Here is a 15790-nt window from a genome sequence, read left to right as displayed (position 1 = left end):
GCGCATAAAAATTGAAAACAAATTTCAAAACGGCGGCTTCTGTGCCATTTGAACATGTTCTCGAAGAAATGGCTCGTGTTGACACAGAAGAGCTACAAGAATCCAGTGACTAGGTAAGCGACAACACAGAGAAGCTATTGAGTCAGCTGTCAATTGTTTCATAGAATGCAGTGATCTGGGGGAAAGCTTCCCATTTCTCTGCTAAACAAGAGGCAAAAAGATTAAGAGGTCTTTACGAACAACGTGCTCGAGAGAAAGATCCTTTTTCCATTTTCTGGGAATCATCACTCAACACAGGAGCAGAGTTAAAAGACGAGACCTGTACAGGGTTGGATTTAATCTACAGGAGGCTGTCAGCTCGTCGGCGAATTAAGAGACTTTGGTATTTGGAGTTTACCCGTGATATTCCAAAGGAAATTTTCCTAGCTCTTAAAAGGACCTTTTCAACCACAACAAATCATGACCTGAGAGGACATGTATGCATGGAAGGAAATCGTAAAGGCTTCTCAATCAGTATTGCATATTTTCCGTCTGTTCTTTACATGTTTCGAATTTTGACAGGAAAGACAATTGAACAGTGTTGTGTCATTACGGTTTCTGTTACACACATAAGTTTTCTTTGCATGACTAAGTTTGCTCTGTACACTTTGCTCTCACTTAACCAGTCAGAGTAGATCAGAGCGCTGGACGTTGACCTCACCCGACTGAAACAAAATTATTCTTTAAATTTACTGTTTCACACCTGCACATCCTCATGGTAAACTTTGTTTGTACCAAAAGTTAACTGAAAAGCGCTGTTAATTTTAGCAGACGAAATGGACTATTTAAAGCAAAACGGTGTCAGCGACCCTGAACTAGACTACGTTTGTGGAAAGGCTTGTAATGTCAATGGTTTTGTAAACGAAGAAGGCAGTGTAGATTCTCTTCTGTCTTCACTTGATTTATTCAAGTTTTTTCCTTCGAATTGTAGGGCTCTACTAGTTTTCTACGTCGTAATTGATGTCCAACCTTCACAGAAAATACACATTACAAAATTAAGAGAGCCAAAGAGTTTACTTTCGCCAAATTGAATGCGAGAGATTAAAGAAATATATAGATAGTACACTATAGAAAAACGATTGGAGACTGCTTCGAAGACAAGAGTGGCATTTTTATTATCAAGATCGAAACTTTAAAAGGAAGAAAACGTCGCTGACGTCCACCTTAGTGAAAATAAAGTTTGGATTCTCGCTCTATCTAGTGGTTCATAAAAAATGGTTTAACTTTATCTTCGAGTGCAGTGGATACAGAACTCCACGCCGTTGCTTGTTCTGTGGCCGTTCAACAGGCGGACTTGTTACCTGCCAAAGTATTCTTTTACTTACTTTCTTAAATTGCGTGCAGCGGCATACCAGGTGAGTTTGGCCGAACCATGGTACGTACTTTTGCGACAGGTAGTCCAGCCGAAATACCCATGGCGAGACCAAATCAGCCTGATATGCCGCCAAAGCGTACCAAAAAGGAACGATTAGGTATTTACCGTACCCAAATTCGGCCAAATGACCTCATATTGTAGCCATATCAGGTCAGCTACTTGATGTCTCAGGATATCAAGACAGTAGACACAGCTTCTGATTGGCTAGTTGGGAATTTAGTTACGGTAATCTAGAGTTACACGAAGAGATCTACTCACAGGTACAAAAGCCTGGTATTGTAGCGGAAAATATCCTCAGGTAAGTCTTTCACCTGATTGTTGTGCAAGTACCTACCAACAAATAATCACAATCAGTGTCAATTGCGCGATAAAAGGGAAATTAAAGAGTGTGTGCTAGGAGGTTCCCTTCCTGATATAGGATACAACCTTACAGAAAACAACAAAACAACAATAATAATAATAATAATAATAATAATAATAATAATAATGGGAAAACAAAACTCTCCTACAGGATACTTTCCATGTTGTTTCTCGATCTAGAAAATTCTGAGATCCCAGAATTTCAGGATCTCTTTCATTTGTGACACCACTCATATTTAGCCTGAGACATAGGAGATTAGGGCAGAGAGTCACAAAGTGTCCGGGCTGACTTAACATCGAATTTATCTTACACAACAAGCGTTTTTAACTCTCACACAGTGCTTCTCTCCACTCAGGATTATAAATGGGTACCAGCGAATTGTTGGGAAAAGCTGACAAATTGCGGTGGAGTGACCTGCGATGGACTAGCTTTCACTCCAGGGGAAGTAGAAGTACTCCTAGCGGCTTCATACTATAGAAACTGGGATAAGGTCCGGCAGCTATGAACCAGTCCGGCACCTCCAAAGCTTCACTTATCATATAGGCACACATCAGACATCATCACACATCACCTCTTGCAAAGATGTTGAAAATATAACACGGTTTCTGCTGCAATATATTCAGCTAAAGATATTACTCTTCACTCGTCTTTTACTTGCTTCAGTGTCTCAAGGACAAATATGGGCAAATTGTATTCAAAATATGACTTTCGTCTTGCTAATTACATATAACGTACTCCTATAGACGAAAATGGCGTTAGTTGAAAATATGAAGTTTCGTATCTCAGTTAAGTGTCATTGTCAGAGAAAACCGGGCAACAGGAAAAGATTGAGGTCGGCTGTTTATCTTCATCTTAATTTTTACAGTATAAAAGCTATCCGAAAAGATTAACAACCATGGCACTTAACGAGGTAGGTGTTCGTTTTTCTTTGAGATATCACCACATCATAATTTTGGCCTCGCAACCGATCTAAAATGGCCGAAATTTCCGGCAACTTTAGGTGAGGCTAAAAGATACTTCTTACAAATTCCAGAAAGTCTTATTTTTTGCGATAATATTTGTCCCCTTATTGGTTGACTGAGATATATTTGAGGTTTTTCGCTTTAATCCTACGCTTTTCTTGAGGTGCCATCTATCGCCGCTGAATCGTTAATGGGCGTGACTCAATTTTAGCCATTTTCAGCGACTCGTTTTTCAAAAGTGCGGTATTTTATTTATACAGAAAAGATATATATTTTTTGACAGTCTTTTACACTGTCATCACTATCCAGTTTAGTTAAAATGGTTAAAAATTTGAGGTAAGTCAGAGTAACTGCTCCTACAAAGTCCCCCAAAAAATCATTAGCCAGAATCATTTCCCGCCAAAATTTTTAGCGAAGAATATCACTTTATTCCCACTTTCTGCGATATTTAGCCTTGATTTACTGAGAGATCTGCCAAAATAGTTAGTTGGAATGCAGAATAGCATATTTTAGATGACATCGTTTTTTTACGATGTGAGCATTTCAAACACGCCAAATCCTTACTATTATCTGGGCTAAACTTTTCCGCAAAAATTCTAGTTTTCAACGTCACGCTGCGTGGAAAAACAAAGTGGATCCTAAGTTCGCTTGTGATTTTTGCTATCAAGTAGAACAAGAAGTTTAACCCTAAAAGATTTGAAAAACACAATTAAAAAACTAACAAGGTTTCGGTTTCCATTATCAAGGTAAAAAGTGAAAAAGTATAACGTGTACTTAGAGTATATAAAATATGAACAATACATAAAATATTTGCGGGTCCTATGCGTATAATTCTCAAGGTAGGAAATGCAATACAGAAAAACGTGTGCGAAAGTGTTACGTAAACAGTTTGGCGCGAATGGAGTCGGTTTGCGTGCTAAGAGAACGCTTGATGTCGATCCTTTACGTACGGCATCTCGTAGACTTAGCAATCGAATTTGCTGTTACATTTCCTCAGAACTTTGAAAAGGTGGCCAGTCTCTGTTTTGTTGTTCTCTTGCTGTGTTTCAAGGTGTTTTCCGATGGCTGAATAACGGTGTTCATTTATGCGTTGATTTAAGTGTTGGACAGAGAACAATGCAAGAGTTCGAAGTATTCATTCTGAGGAAAAATGATAAAAAACACTTATTTTTTTCTCAAGCATCTGAGCGGGCAAGAATCCTAAGTCCTCGAATTTGATTGGCTAATCATACGCACGTGACCGGTCCAGCTTTTCACGATACGCTGGGAAAACTGGCGGTTGCAGTTAACCTGGAGGCTATTCGATTCGAGTTTTGAATGAAAGGAGCGTTAGTGATGGAGGAAATTTGTGTCGTCTGTGGTTGGTGATTTTCATATGAGTTTAGAATAGTGTCGGAGACACCTTTTAACTGTGATAAAGCTGGCCGTGAGCTGTAGTTTGCTATACTTTGCTTGCTGCTGTCCCCTGAAACGGGCTGGAGCATTCGCATGTCGGAAAGCAAGGTTATCTGTTTATTTAAACTGATTTCAAGAAGTGATGTTTCGATGTTTTATTCTTGACATCAGTTAGTGTATCAACAGTTAATTTGAGAATGTGAAAAGTTGAATTTGTTAAATAAATTAATCTCATCAATATTTTGTTTATCAGGCTTGTTAAATTTGAGATAAAGCAGTGGTTCTCGGCATACCAAGACCAATTTTGTGCTTGGTTTAGTCTCGCTCGACTGTCGACTGACACTGCTCGAGTAGTTTTTCTAAGTTATTTCTTAGAAAAGAAACGGCTTGATCTCTTTTGTTACTGCTTCTCGTACCTGTTCAGTGCCTCGACAAGACTTTGTTTTGTACCTTATCCTTTGCCCAGTCACGTAAAATATGATCTAAATTGCTAAAATTTTCCGCCATTTTAAAACACAGAGGGAAAAGCTTTGTAGCAATGACGTCAATCGTGCGTCTGTCCTCTAAAACGCCTTCCAAACTAAAATGTGCCATTCCAATTTGGAAAAATTCCGAAGGGTACTGGTATTTGATGCCGAAAAAGTTTGTGTTTCCGAAAGGTTTTGGCTTATTGGAAGGAGAAAAAGAAGTGTTCAGTTGAGTCCGCCAGGGACAATACATCCAATTTCACCAAAATGTACAATTTAATGTAAAAACGATCGTGAATGTAAACAAGATCGTGCACCCATCGCGCTTTCCTTTTTTGAGAGATTCAGATTTTCTGATCTCCCGGCCCACAACTTATCAGAATAAAACGGTCATGCATCTATGATTCTAAAAGGATTCAGAATTTCTGATCCCCCAAGACTTAAATAGTTCCAAAAAACTGATCCCCAGTCCACAACCCGTCAGAGCAAAACAGTCATCTATTTATAATTCTAAATGCATTCAGAATTTCTGATCCCCATCACCTCACGGGACAAAAACGGCTATCTGTTCATGGTTCTAAAAGTATTGCGAATTTCTGATCCCCCTCCCCCACCAAATCTGCTAACATGATAGAAAGAGCTGTCGATTTATAATTCTACAACATTTCAGCATTTCTGATCCCACATGACTTAAAGGGATTCAAAAATTCTGATCTTCCAGTGCATAACTTATCAGAACAAAACGGTCATCTACCCATAATTCTTAAAAGGATTCAGAATTGTTGATCCCCCTTGTCAGGTGACAGGACAGAAATGGCCGTCTATTTATAATTCACAAGAAATTAACTAGATGTCTGATAGCTAAAAAGTAACGATTGGATACTAACTTTAAACACATTACAGACAAAAGGATCACAGAGTAAAGGGCATCAGAAAAGTACACAAATGAAATATTCACAGCTAGGTCATTATTAATAACGATTTGAAACCACGCCAAAGGATCGAGACAAAAATTGCAGTTTCATTTCGGACAGTGAAAGGTTTTATTTTCAATTCAAAAAGATATGAATTTAGGCTCCAGAATTACGAGCTGTTGTTTAAAGTCCACATCAAAGATAACAAGAATTTTAATCAGGACTCAGCTGCCGTCTGCGCCCCCTCCGTTTTCTGCTTTAATGTGTTCGTTTCGAATTGAGGGCCGCTATTCTTGCCTTTTTTTTCCCCTCTGCTCTGCAATGAAGCAATTGAAGCTAAATATTCTTATAAATAACGATAGAATTAACATTGTTTTTCATTAATCAATTGATCGGGAGTGTATTCTTTTGTAAAGAATAGTGAGCAGTATGTAGGCAATGCGGTAGTGAAGTGTATCGAGCGTGATCTGTAGCTTCAAATCAATTCAGTGTAAACTTTAAGTTACCTCCTCAAAAAGCACACTAAAAAGCTATTATGCAAGCATTTCATACGTAGGAAATGCGTGTGAATAATTTCTTCGTTACGGGTGCTAATAAAATCAGGAGAACAAACGTTTTTCTTGTGTTTCAGTGATCGCGAAATAAATATAACAACGAAATTTCTTCAGCCACAACATTGATTTCGATTCAAAGATTGAGCAGCTAACTGTAATGTTGAGCAACAATTATGATATACTTACTTTTCTGCGACTTGCCTTTCTTTCACCGAAGCAACCAAGATACTCATTTGAACTTGAACAAATCATTCCATGCTTCTTGCTGCTATTGACAATGTTGGATTCGAAATTGCGCGCAAATAACCGACTCCTTTGGAAAGGGAATCTGCTGGTCAAAAGTATTCATTTATCAGATTGACCGAAGGATTATGGGATCGAACGGAAACACCAAAATGGCGGGCAAAGATCGTGGTCAATGTTGTTAGGATTCGATAACAAAGCTCTCTGTTATTATATAGCCTTGCTCTACGTTGGAAAGCAGTCACAAAGTGTTTACAGATGTCCGTTGTTATTCCAGTTGAGTCAAATCCCAGTAAAGGTGGAAAAGTATGAAGTTTCGTCGGCAAAACAGTGTGGCAATCAAACTATTTGCCAGCAGCTGGCGGTTTCTCTTACACTCGTCAGGTTTACAGAAAGGTTATGGTTCCTGCAGCTTTCCAAGGTAAACTGATTTTCTTGCATAATTTGTGACGGTTCTTAAAATACTGGAACGTTCTGGCCGGTTAAATTGATCGTGGAAGATTACAGAAGATGCAGATACTTTAACACACTGTTAAGTCTTGTTGTTTCGTGAATACAAATGTTCATTTCCTAAAGGAGTTATGAAAGCAACTGTATTCAACGCAACAATATACGAACAATTTCGTGTTGGGAAAATCATTCATTGTAAAAGTACAATAAGTGCTATAAATGTGAGCTCTCTCATGTAGTTTACATATTCTTCTTATATATCTAGTGTATATCTTGTCTAGGATCAACTGGGCATACATATGTAGTATACAACACCTAAAACACAAGATATCAAAAAGCAACATCCTTCACCTTTTTGATTTTCAGGTTGATGGTGGTGCTCTTGAGGTTATGTTAGATGTGCATATTACATTATCAAGACCATTTGTTTGCCACTTATTACTTGAGTTGCAAAAGACTGATGTTATTTTCATTAGGGTGGTTGAAGTTCTCTTTAATTGGGCAGTGTTCCAAAGGTCCTTTATAATTTGGCATTTCTGTATGCAAATAGAGGTTATGTAGAACAGCAGATATAATTCACAGCTAGGTTACGGAAAATTACTTTTAACCACTTCCAGACCTTTGTACATAAGTCTTGCCATAATTTGAAAAACCCATGATTCATGGATAAAATTAATTGAAAAAAATACTTTCATGAAGAAATTACTGTAATTGAAATTTGAAATTCATGTCAAGAATATTTTGTGCTTTTCCGGTCATGAAATCTGTTTACATTTCATGAAAATTTACTGAAGAATGTAAACATTTACTAGACTCCAATTTAAGTAGCTGAGAAGTGTTTCAAACAGGATTTTAGAAAGATATATGTTAAATTTAAGTAAGTTTTGTGATAAGTCGCAACATAATGGAAACTCATTTCCAGCCAGATTTTGTCCTCCTTTTGCATCTGGATGTGCCTGGTTTTTGGTATTAAATTTTAATGTACAACTGTAGCAGGTTTAAATAAAACCATTAGTTATTTATACACATTCCTATGTAAATACAGAGATTTCACTTAGGTTTAGGATTTGAAGAACAGTTATCAAAGATCCATATAAAATGAATAATGAAGAGTTTTCAATAGTTAGCTATAGTTTCACCACCTGTGACTAAGAAAGCTTTTGGTTAGGTAAATATTAAAGTGCTGCATGTACATGAGTGATGGGTAATTTTTTAGATTGGCTGCTATCTCTCTGGGTTTTGGGTAGGTTATCACAGTGCGATATGAGTGATGGGTAGTTTTCAGATAGGCTTTCTTTTTACTAGATAGGATAGTGTTTTATTGTTCAATGTAAGGACTAGTCTTCAGAAAGCCTAGGTTTTGGCTTACTACATTAGTGGTGGTTTTTGGATAGACAAGTTAGTGGATAGCTAGGCCATCTAAGTATCTGTTGACTATCTACACAGGAAGCTAGTTTTTAGCTAGTCAATCTATTTCCTAACTATCTGATAGATAGATATTAGTTAGCTTTAAGCCATGTCAAAGATAGCTATCCTCTATCTACAAAACCTCTTGGATAGAAAAAAGAATAGAGATTTGCATCCCTCAACCAGGAATGAGATAGTTGCAAGTAGCATGAAGTTAGTAATGAACTAGTAATAAGATATGATTGTTTTTGGGAGGGCTTCTTTAACTGAGGACAGCAAACTATTGCCAGCTACCAGGAGACATCTCCAAGATGAGTATGCCAAATTAAAAAAAGAAAGAATAGAATTGCTTGTAGCATTAGCTACAATACTTGCATCCATATCTGTCAGGTCTTTATAAAAACAATCTTACCCACACTCTTCTCCTTTGAGCATGGTTAAACTGGTTGTGTAACTAAAGTGTGAATGAACTGGTAGCCCACTCAAAAAGTTAGATTGAAGATGTAAAAACGTGTTGGGCAAAGCTAAAGTCCATGGCCTCTGCTATATGACAACAGGTTTTTGGAGGACACTATATACATGTATGTAGAATACATTGACCCACTTAAATGTATCAACTGCAAATTTAAATGTTCATGTATATTGCAGTCTTAAATTGTCATCCCTGTAATGTACTGTAGTGTTCCTGAACGCTCTTTTTGTTTTATAACAGTGAGGTGCCTTGTTTCCATGTTAAACAGAAATTGTTAGAAATTTTTCTTTCACATAAGGTGGGCAAATTCTGACAGAGAAAGTGGAGTCTGCATTTATGCCTACAGTTGTGCAGTTTGAGTAATCTTACTGTTTTGATCAATTCTGAACTTTCCTATCCTCTTAGGTACTGTTTGATATTGTTTTTTTAAACTTACAGCTACTGTAATTTTGTGCATAGATCATTGTAATACAATGTGTGATGTTTACAGTTACTTATATTAATAGACTGCTGTGAAGAAAATTGTTCTTCATCACTCTCTCAGTATAATCTGAGTGTATGGAATCTGTTAAGAATTATGCTATATTTGTATAAAATTTCTAATTGAATATTGTTATGAAGAAAAAATATTTTGATTAGACATTGTTCAGGCAGGCAGCAAGATCTAAACCCTGTCTTCAGTGTTATGATTTAATGTGGCTACATTGGATGTAACACTGGCTTTGCAGGGGATCAGAAATTCTGAATCTTCTCCTGTGTTCTTTGGGGGATCAGAAATTCTGAACCCTTTCTAGTGTTCTTTGGGGGATCAGAAATTCTGAACCCTTTCTAGTGTTCTTTGGGGGATCAGAAATTCTGAACCTTTTCTAATGTTCTTTGGGAGATCAGAAATTCTGAACCCTTTCTAGTGTTCTTTGGGGGATCGGAAATTTTGAATCCTCTCTTGTGTTGTTTGGGGGATCTGAAATTTTGAATCGTTTTCTATGGAGGTACCTCTCGAGACAAGAAATTCAAAAAAATCATTTGGTTTCTTATGCGTGACTTAAACATAACATTTCAGTTCAAATAAAGAATAGGAAATTGCTCGGAAGAATTTTTTCATTCCTTGCAAACAGGGAAACTTTTCCTCTGAGTTTTAACACCAGTTTAAGATTCTTAGTATATTGCAGATATCATCTTTGGAATTAAATGGCAATCATAGATTTCCGTCTAAGCTCTACGTTTCACTTTAGGCCAATTTTGCACTCATTTCCAACGAAACTTCCAAGCCTGCAACGTAAAAATAACTTTTCTCCGAGACAGGTTTCTATTTTACACCGAAAAAGTAGCCATTTTTGAAGTGGTTCTCAGTATTTACTCTGAATTTTATCAAATTGGAACACCACATTTTAGTTTGGAAGGCGTTCTAATAGATAATAGGCGAGAACCAATCAAAATGCGAGAATAACTCGGGCTATTGTATAAAAGATCCCTGCCATTAACATCTACCGCTTGATTTAGCATCGAATTCCTTTACACCATCCCTCCCACGGGTAGCCACGTATTAGGGACAATACCATATCTAGGCTTGTGTTATAGGGCTTATACAATTTAGACAATTTTGACAATTTAGAACGATTTGATTATTATTACTTGCCAATTGCTTAAATTTTCCAATTTCAACAATTGGAAAGAATTATTTCGTGTATACTGCACATCATTTCACTCCTCACGGGAAGTTATGAGCTTAATTGATTGACCTCGCTCCCAATGTGTGGCTTGATAGCCCAGTTGGTAGAGCATCGCAGCGACATCGCGGTATCGCGGAGGTCACGGGTTCGAATCCCGTTGAAGTCCCGATTTTTCTTCAGGCTTCTTCTTTCCAATTGCTTAAATTGGAAAATTTACTGCGATGATCATTCTTCACTTTCATCTACAACCGCAGTTCAAATATGAATTATTTCATGTGTACTTCGCATCCTTCAAGTTCAGTCGTGTCATGTGGCCACATAGCTACCGCTGTGATATTTAAGTACGTGTGCATTTGTCAGTCAATTACTTAAGTAGAGGCAGCAGCGAAGTGGAAGTAGTGAAGTTAGACGGAGATCATGCAAGATAGAGTTCTGGCAAATAAAAGACCCATAGACCAGAGTCTCGATATTCCTCCTCGTTTGGACGACTGAGAGATTTCCAAGTAAACATAGCGTACAGTTTCTGAATAATTTCTTCATTTATTCGGAAGGCACCATTCCAAGTCCAGAATATTTAAAAGAATGGAGAATTTTCAAAATGAATGCTGCGCCCTTAAACTTAAAATCCTTTCAAGAACTCGTATTCAAGGCATTATAGAATCGCAAACTCAGTGATCGCCTGCAGCTAGGTGAGATCGATTGACCGAAATTTAAAAAGCTAATTGATTCGCAATCGATGCACATGTAAGTTTATCATTAAAACTACGGTTGCATAAGTGTATGCAAACAAACAATTGCGTCTATGTTGTTATGTTTTAATCCGTTATTTTATTCCTTGATATTCACCTCTGAAAATTATACTAAAACAATTATTCGCCTCAGGCTCAGGGAACGTTGGCAAATATTCACTGAGCCTTCGGAGCAGTTGTCCGTTTCGCAACGGTCGTTCCCATTTTTATGACTCTTAGAAATATTTTCTGAACTATCAACGAATTTTTCTCTACCAAATTAAAGAAAAGAGGAAATTTGTAAGTAACCACCCTCTGGCTCGGGAGTAAGGGGGCGTGTCTAAGCAAAACATTGGTGGATTCATCACTGGCAGTGTGATACCATGTTTCAGATAGCCAGATTATAGGTAAGTTTTTCTTTACTTCGCTCCTCGACTTCATCTCCAATGGCCACTCATGGATTTTCTTCCTCATCTTCTTCCCCCTCTGGTTCTTCATCTTCTTCCTCCTCTGGTTTGTCATCTTCTTCGTCCTCTGATTCGTCCTCTGGTTCTTCATATTCGTCATCCTCACCGTGTTCTTTTTCTTCCGCTATCTGTTCAACATCACTAACGTCCCTCTTATTGTACCCCTTTCTGATCTGTATGATCAGAACAAACGTCTAACGACACACTTCATTTTATAAATTTATCAGTGTATTGGGTGTTCCTTGTTAAACGTCATAAACCTCCACTCGATGGAGTTAACAAGTGGGATTCGCTGGTAACAGCAGGTACTCGTTCTCACGCGCCTTGGGGTTTGGACAGATGGTATTCGCGAATATGGAACCAGTAATCGCACCAGCAGCCACCACTAGTAAGGCCATCCCATTGAAGAGAGCCTGGTATACCTTGAAAACACGGTACATGTGACTGTTACACCACCATTGACAATGGTAGAAGGCATAGAGCGAATCCAAGGAGAGGAAGACGTCGGGCTCCAATTGCACAGCTGCTGCTTTCAAGTACGTTCCTTCCAAGAGCGAAATGGCTTCTAGAGGCATGTTTGGATCCTTGTTTTTTGTTTTTTGTTTTTTTTTTTTTTTTCTACACGGTGTTTTCTTTATGTACTGTCTGTGGTGATGGGAGAGGGGCTTGATCGTGGATCCGTTCTTCCAAAGGAATAGCGATCTCTACTGGAATAGATGCTGGTTCTGCCATGGCTTCCAGGCTTGTCGCATCTTCACCACTACTTGGGATAAACTAACAGTGCAACTCAACAAGGGAAGCTTGGTTTTCATGTATAACTGCGGCGACCTCTCAACAACGTTGGACACCAACGTATTGATCAGTTGGATGATGTTTTGGATCAACTGGTCCACCGACTGGCAAAATTTCTGTTCTTGCACTTCGATATTCATAATATATCCTCAACGCTGTCTTCGGTGTAAATCAAGAAAAATGGCATTGGGTAGGCACCTTAATACCTTTCTTGGAACGCACTCACACCACACGACAATGTTTTTCGAAAAAAAAAAAAATTAAAATTAAAATAATACAACAGGGCCTTTATTCATAAACGCCTCCAAGTATGTTTTCAAACCATAACAAGGTTTCTTTTTAAACAAATCAATATCCTAGCCATTTGTCCCCTCATGTATGTCGAACTTGACAGACAAGACTGTCTTATGACAGACCAGACTGTCTTATGACAGGCGACTTCTTCCCCAGCGGTGTCTTCTACTCACAAGTTAACCCCGTTTTCATTTTTTTTTTTTTTTTTTTTTTCTGGGAGATCTTTCGATTTGTTCCCGGAAGTGAAAAACACTTACGAAGCATATAAATTTCGGTGGAGGAAAACGTAAAAGGGAAGAGACAATTCTCATGTGATCTTTAAATGATGTCTTACGGAAAGGCGTCTAATAACAAGGCCACAGAAATTCTGTTGTAACATTTCTTATCAGAGATAGAATGTAATTGCGGTAAGGAATAAAATGCTCAATTGCTTTAAGAATATCGACCCATCGTTCCATCGTTCGCATTATAAGAAAAAGCCTATCAGGAATCTTCTTATATCAGCTTTTTATATTCTTATCAGAGAGGGTATCTCCCTTTCCATGACCTCAGCCTATTGAGGGGGCATCCCCCCTTACCGTGACGTCAGACCCAGCGAGAGGGTATTGGGTATGAGGTTTACGCAGCGGCCATCTTGAACCATTTATTTTCCGCCCACTTAGCCTAACCTATACGGGCCACCCACCAGTTTCGCCGCCTGAGCCACCTGTTGACGTAAAGGTGACGTCATGTTTTCTCACACTTTTATTGGCGGCAATTTTCTATAAATTAAAAACGAGGTTGCAATCGGGTAATTTGGCAGCTATACTACTACTGTCATAATCAGCTAATACTTCCCTTTTGTTCATGTAAAAAGTTGCATTCCACTGAAAACAGGTTATTAAACACACTTTCTTTTTTTTTTTTTTTGCAGGGAATGCAACTGGAAGGAACAGTCATGTCATAATGCACAAACTCCCTTTTAGAATGCCACACTAGGTATTACTTAGGGATTCTGATGAACATTTACCCTGTTGATAACCGTACTTTGTACTGAAGGGTTATCCTGTGTTAATATTCGACGATAATGATGATGATGATGATGATTTTTAGCTGCTAAGCACACTGACGGAGAATGAAGCTTATGGACTTCCAGTGTCTGAGGGAAAACGGATTCAATCGATCAATGTTTTATTTGGTAATGCAGGTTTTATGAAAAGTAGCCTTCATTTGGTGCCAAAAAATGGCATATTTCTATGTTTTCCGTGGACATGATCTGTTCCGAGAAGGAAAAAAACTAGATAGGAAAACAAGGCCAACAAACCTTCACAACAAAAGCCAACACAAAAAAAAGAACAAAAAAAAAAAACAAAAAAACAAAGAGAAAACAAAACTGCTCTACGATTAAAGCCAACAAATTCCACCGTACAGCGGACACAATTACAACACAAAAGGCCAATAAAGTCGAAACACCAAGAATTGAGTTCAAAGGCCTGATAACTACCAACAGAGGTGCTCCAAAATAGATATAAACCGATCATATCGCAGGGAAATTTTGGTGGAAATTAAGAAATAAACAACACTCAAATGGATTGATGAGAGAAACGGCCGGTTCAATCGACACAGGGAGACACGCAGATTAAACGTATATTATAAATGCATAAAACCTCCTATTAACAAGACTATTGGTAGGACTTTTCAGAGAGAAAACGCGAACGTTTTACGTTGATTTTTCTGGTCCGGTTTTCAAGATGGCGGTCCCGTCACTTACCCGCAACAAATATCAAAAAGAATACACGACTACGCGCGCATAAAGCTAAACAGATTATGCACACAGGCAAAAAGCAACAACAAACTGTAGACACCTACACTTAGTTAGCGAACAAAAGCGATATTAGGCCTGTTTTTTGTCTTTGTTTACCTCTGTGGTCCTTCTTCAATGGCGTAATATGAATAGGCCACTCGAAGCGCTCACTCGTTGCTATGTGACGTCACAATGGCAGCGACGAGTTGGTCATGAATCAATACCGGAAAACAATAGAGTCACCCCCTTCCTCCTGAGCGTAATGTAAAACGCAAAATGAGCTGCTCATTTTCAGCTGCTGACCTTGTGTGCGGTCCAACACCATACGCGCCAAATGAGCTTTATGTTATTCCTCTAAAACTATGCAGGAAGGATTTAACAGATTATTTAACTAATCTGGGTGTCAGTCGAAGTCAAGGCTTCGGGACACAGATTAACGAGGCTGATGTTATTCTCATCGCGCCGGATTGCATTCACTATCAGAGGAAGACAGGGAAAGGATTACCCTAGGTCCAAAGCACAGATACCAATTAACAACACATTACCAGAAGTTCAAGTCCAGTGTTCTCACAGTGATGAAGCGAAAAAATTAAAAAAATCCTCGTCGGGTAAACAAACAGGTGTCGGAAGAAATATATCAGGAGTTTCAAGCTTCAGTTCCAATAGAATCCGGTAAGTAAAATGAGGCAATATTTAAATTATTTCCTCCCAATTGACCTATTTTTGGTAGATAATTTACTTTTTATATGTTACATTAAGATATTTTCACCTTACGTGTAGTTTCTTATTAGTTCGGAAATCTCAGCCAATAACAGATGCGTTGTTTTGTTACAATGTAACATTTCCTTTTATTGAAATCAACATTCTTTTGCGTATTTTAAAACTAGTAAATCTAATATTGTTTCAGCCTGTGTAGCACTGGTCGAAAAGGTCATCCAAGCAGATTAAAAGTGGAGGATGTAACCTCAAAATGTGAGGACAATCTTTAAGGTGAATGTTTTGGGTTAAAAGTGGAACACTGTTCCCTTGGATGATATATAAACTCTGACAGCACTGCTTTATTTATTCGACCCCGAAACAATTTTGTGAAGATGCCAATAGAGTTAACGAGTTGGGCGTCGCAGGTTCTACGTAAACGTGATGTTTTTTTTCCTTTTTTTTTTTTTAATTCTCAGTAGCGTTCTTAAAGGTCCGGCAGCTCTTCTTATCCGTCTCCTATATCATATTTATTAAGGTATCAAAGCGGAGACCGCTAGTAATCTGGTTTCACCACAATGTTCGTTGGCCTCTAAGGGCGGGACGAGACGGGGTGTTGAAGGCACAAACGTAATGGCAGGCTGCTGTAAGGGTAGCCACCCTATGCAAACCTGTGTTTGGTAAGCAAATAGACGGATTAGGAGCACTTTCTACTCAACTC

General features: G+C 38.3%; 1 long non-coding RNA gene across 1 annotated transcript; it reads right to left on the bottom strand.

Moving 5' to 3' along the window:
• Positions 1-5612: 5612 nt before the first annotated feature.
• Positions 5613-6551, bottom strand: LOC149105431 (uncharacterized). Its single transcript, XR_016201499.1, has 2 exons — positions 6254-6551; positions 5613-5829 (listed from the first exon to the last, which is right to left on the bottom strand). It is a non-coding gene; the product is annotated as an uncharacterized LOC149105431 (long non-coding RNA).
• Positions 6552-15790: the final 9239 nt, after the last annotated feature.

Source organism: Orbicella faveolata, unplaced genomic scaffold (genome assembly GCF_042242905.1).
Source record: "Orbicella faveolata isolate gen_17 unplaced genomic scaffold, um_ofav_v1 contig_34, whole genome shotgun sequence".
NCBI lineage: Eukaryota > Metazoa > Cnidaria > Anthozoa > Scleractinia > Merulinidae > Orbicella > Orbicella faveolata.
Note: the sequence above shows the minus strand (reverse complement) of the source record. Positions and strands in the feature narration are given on the sequence as shown.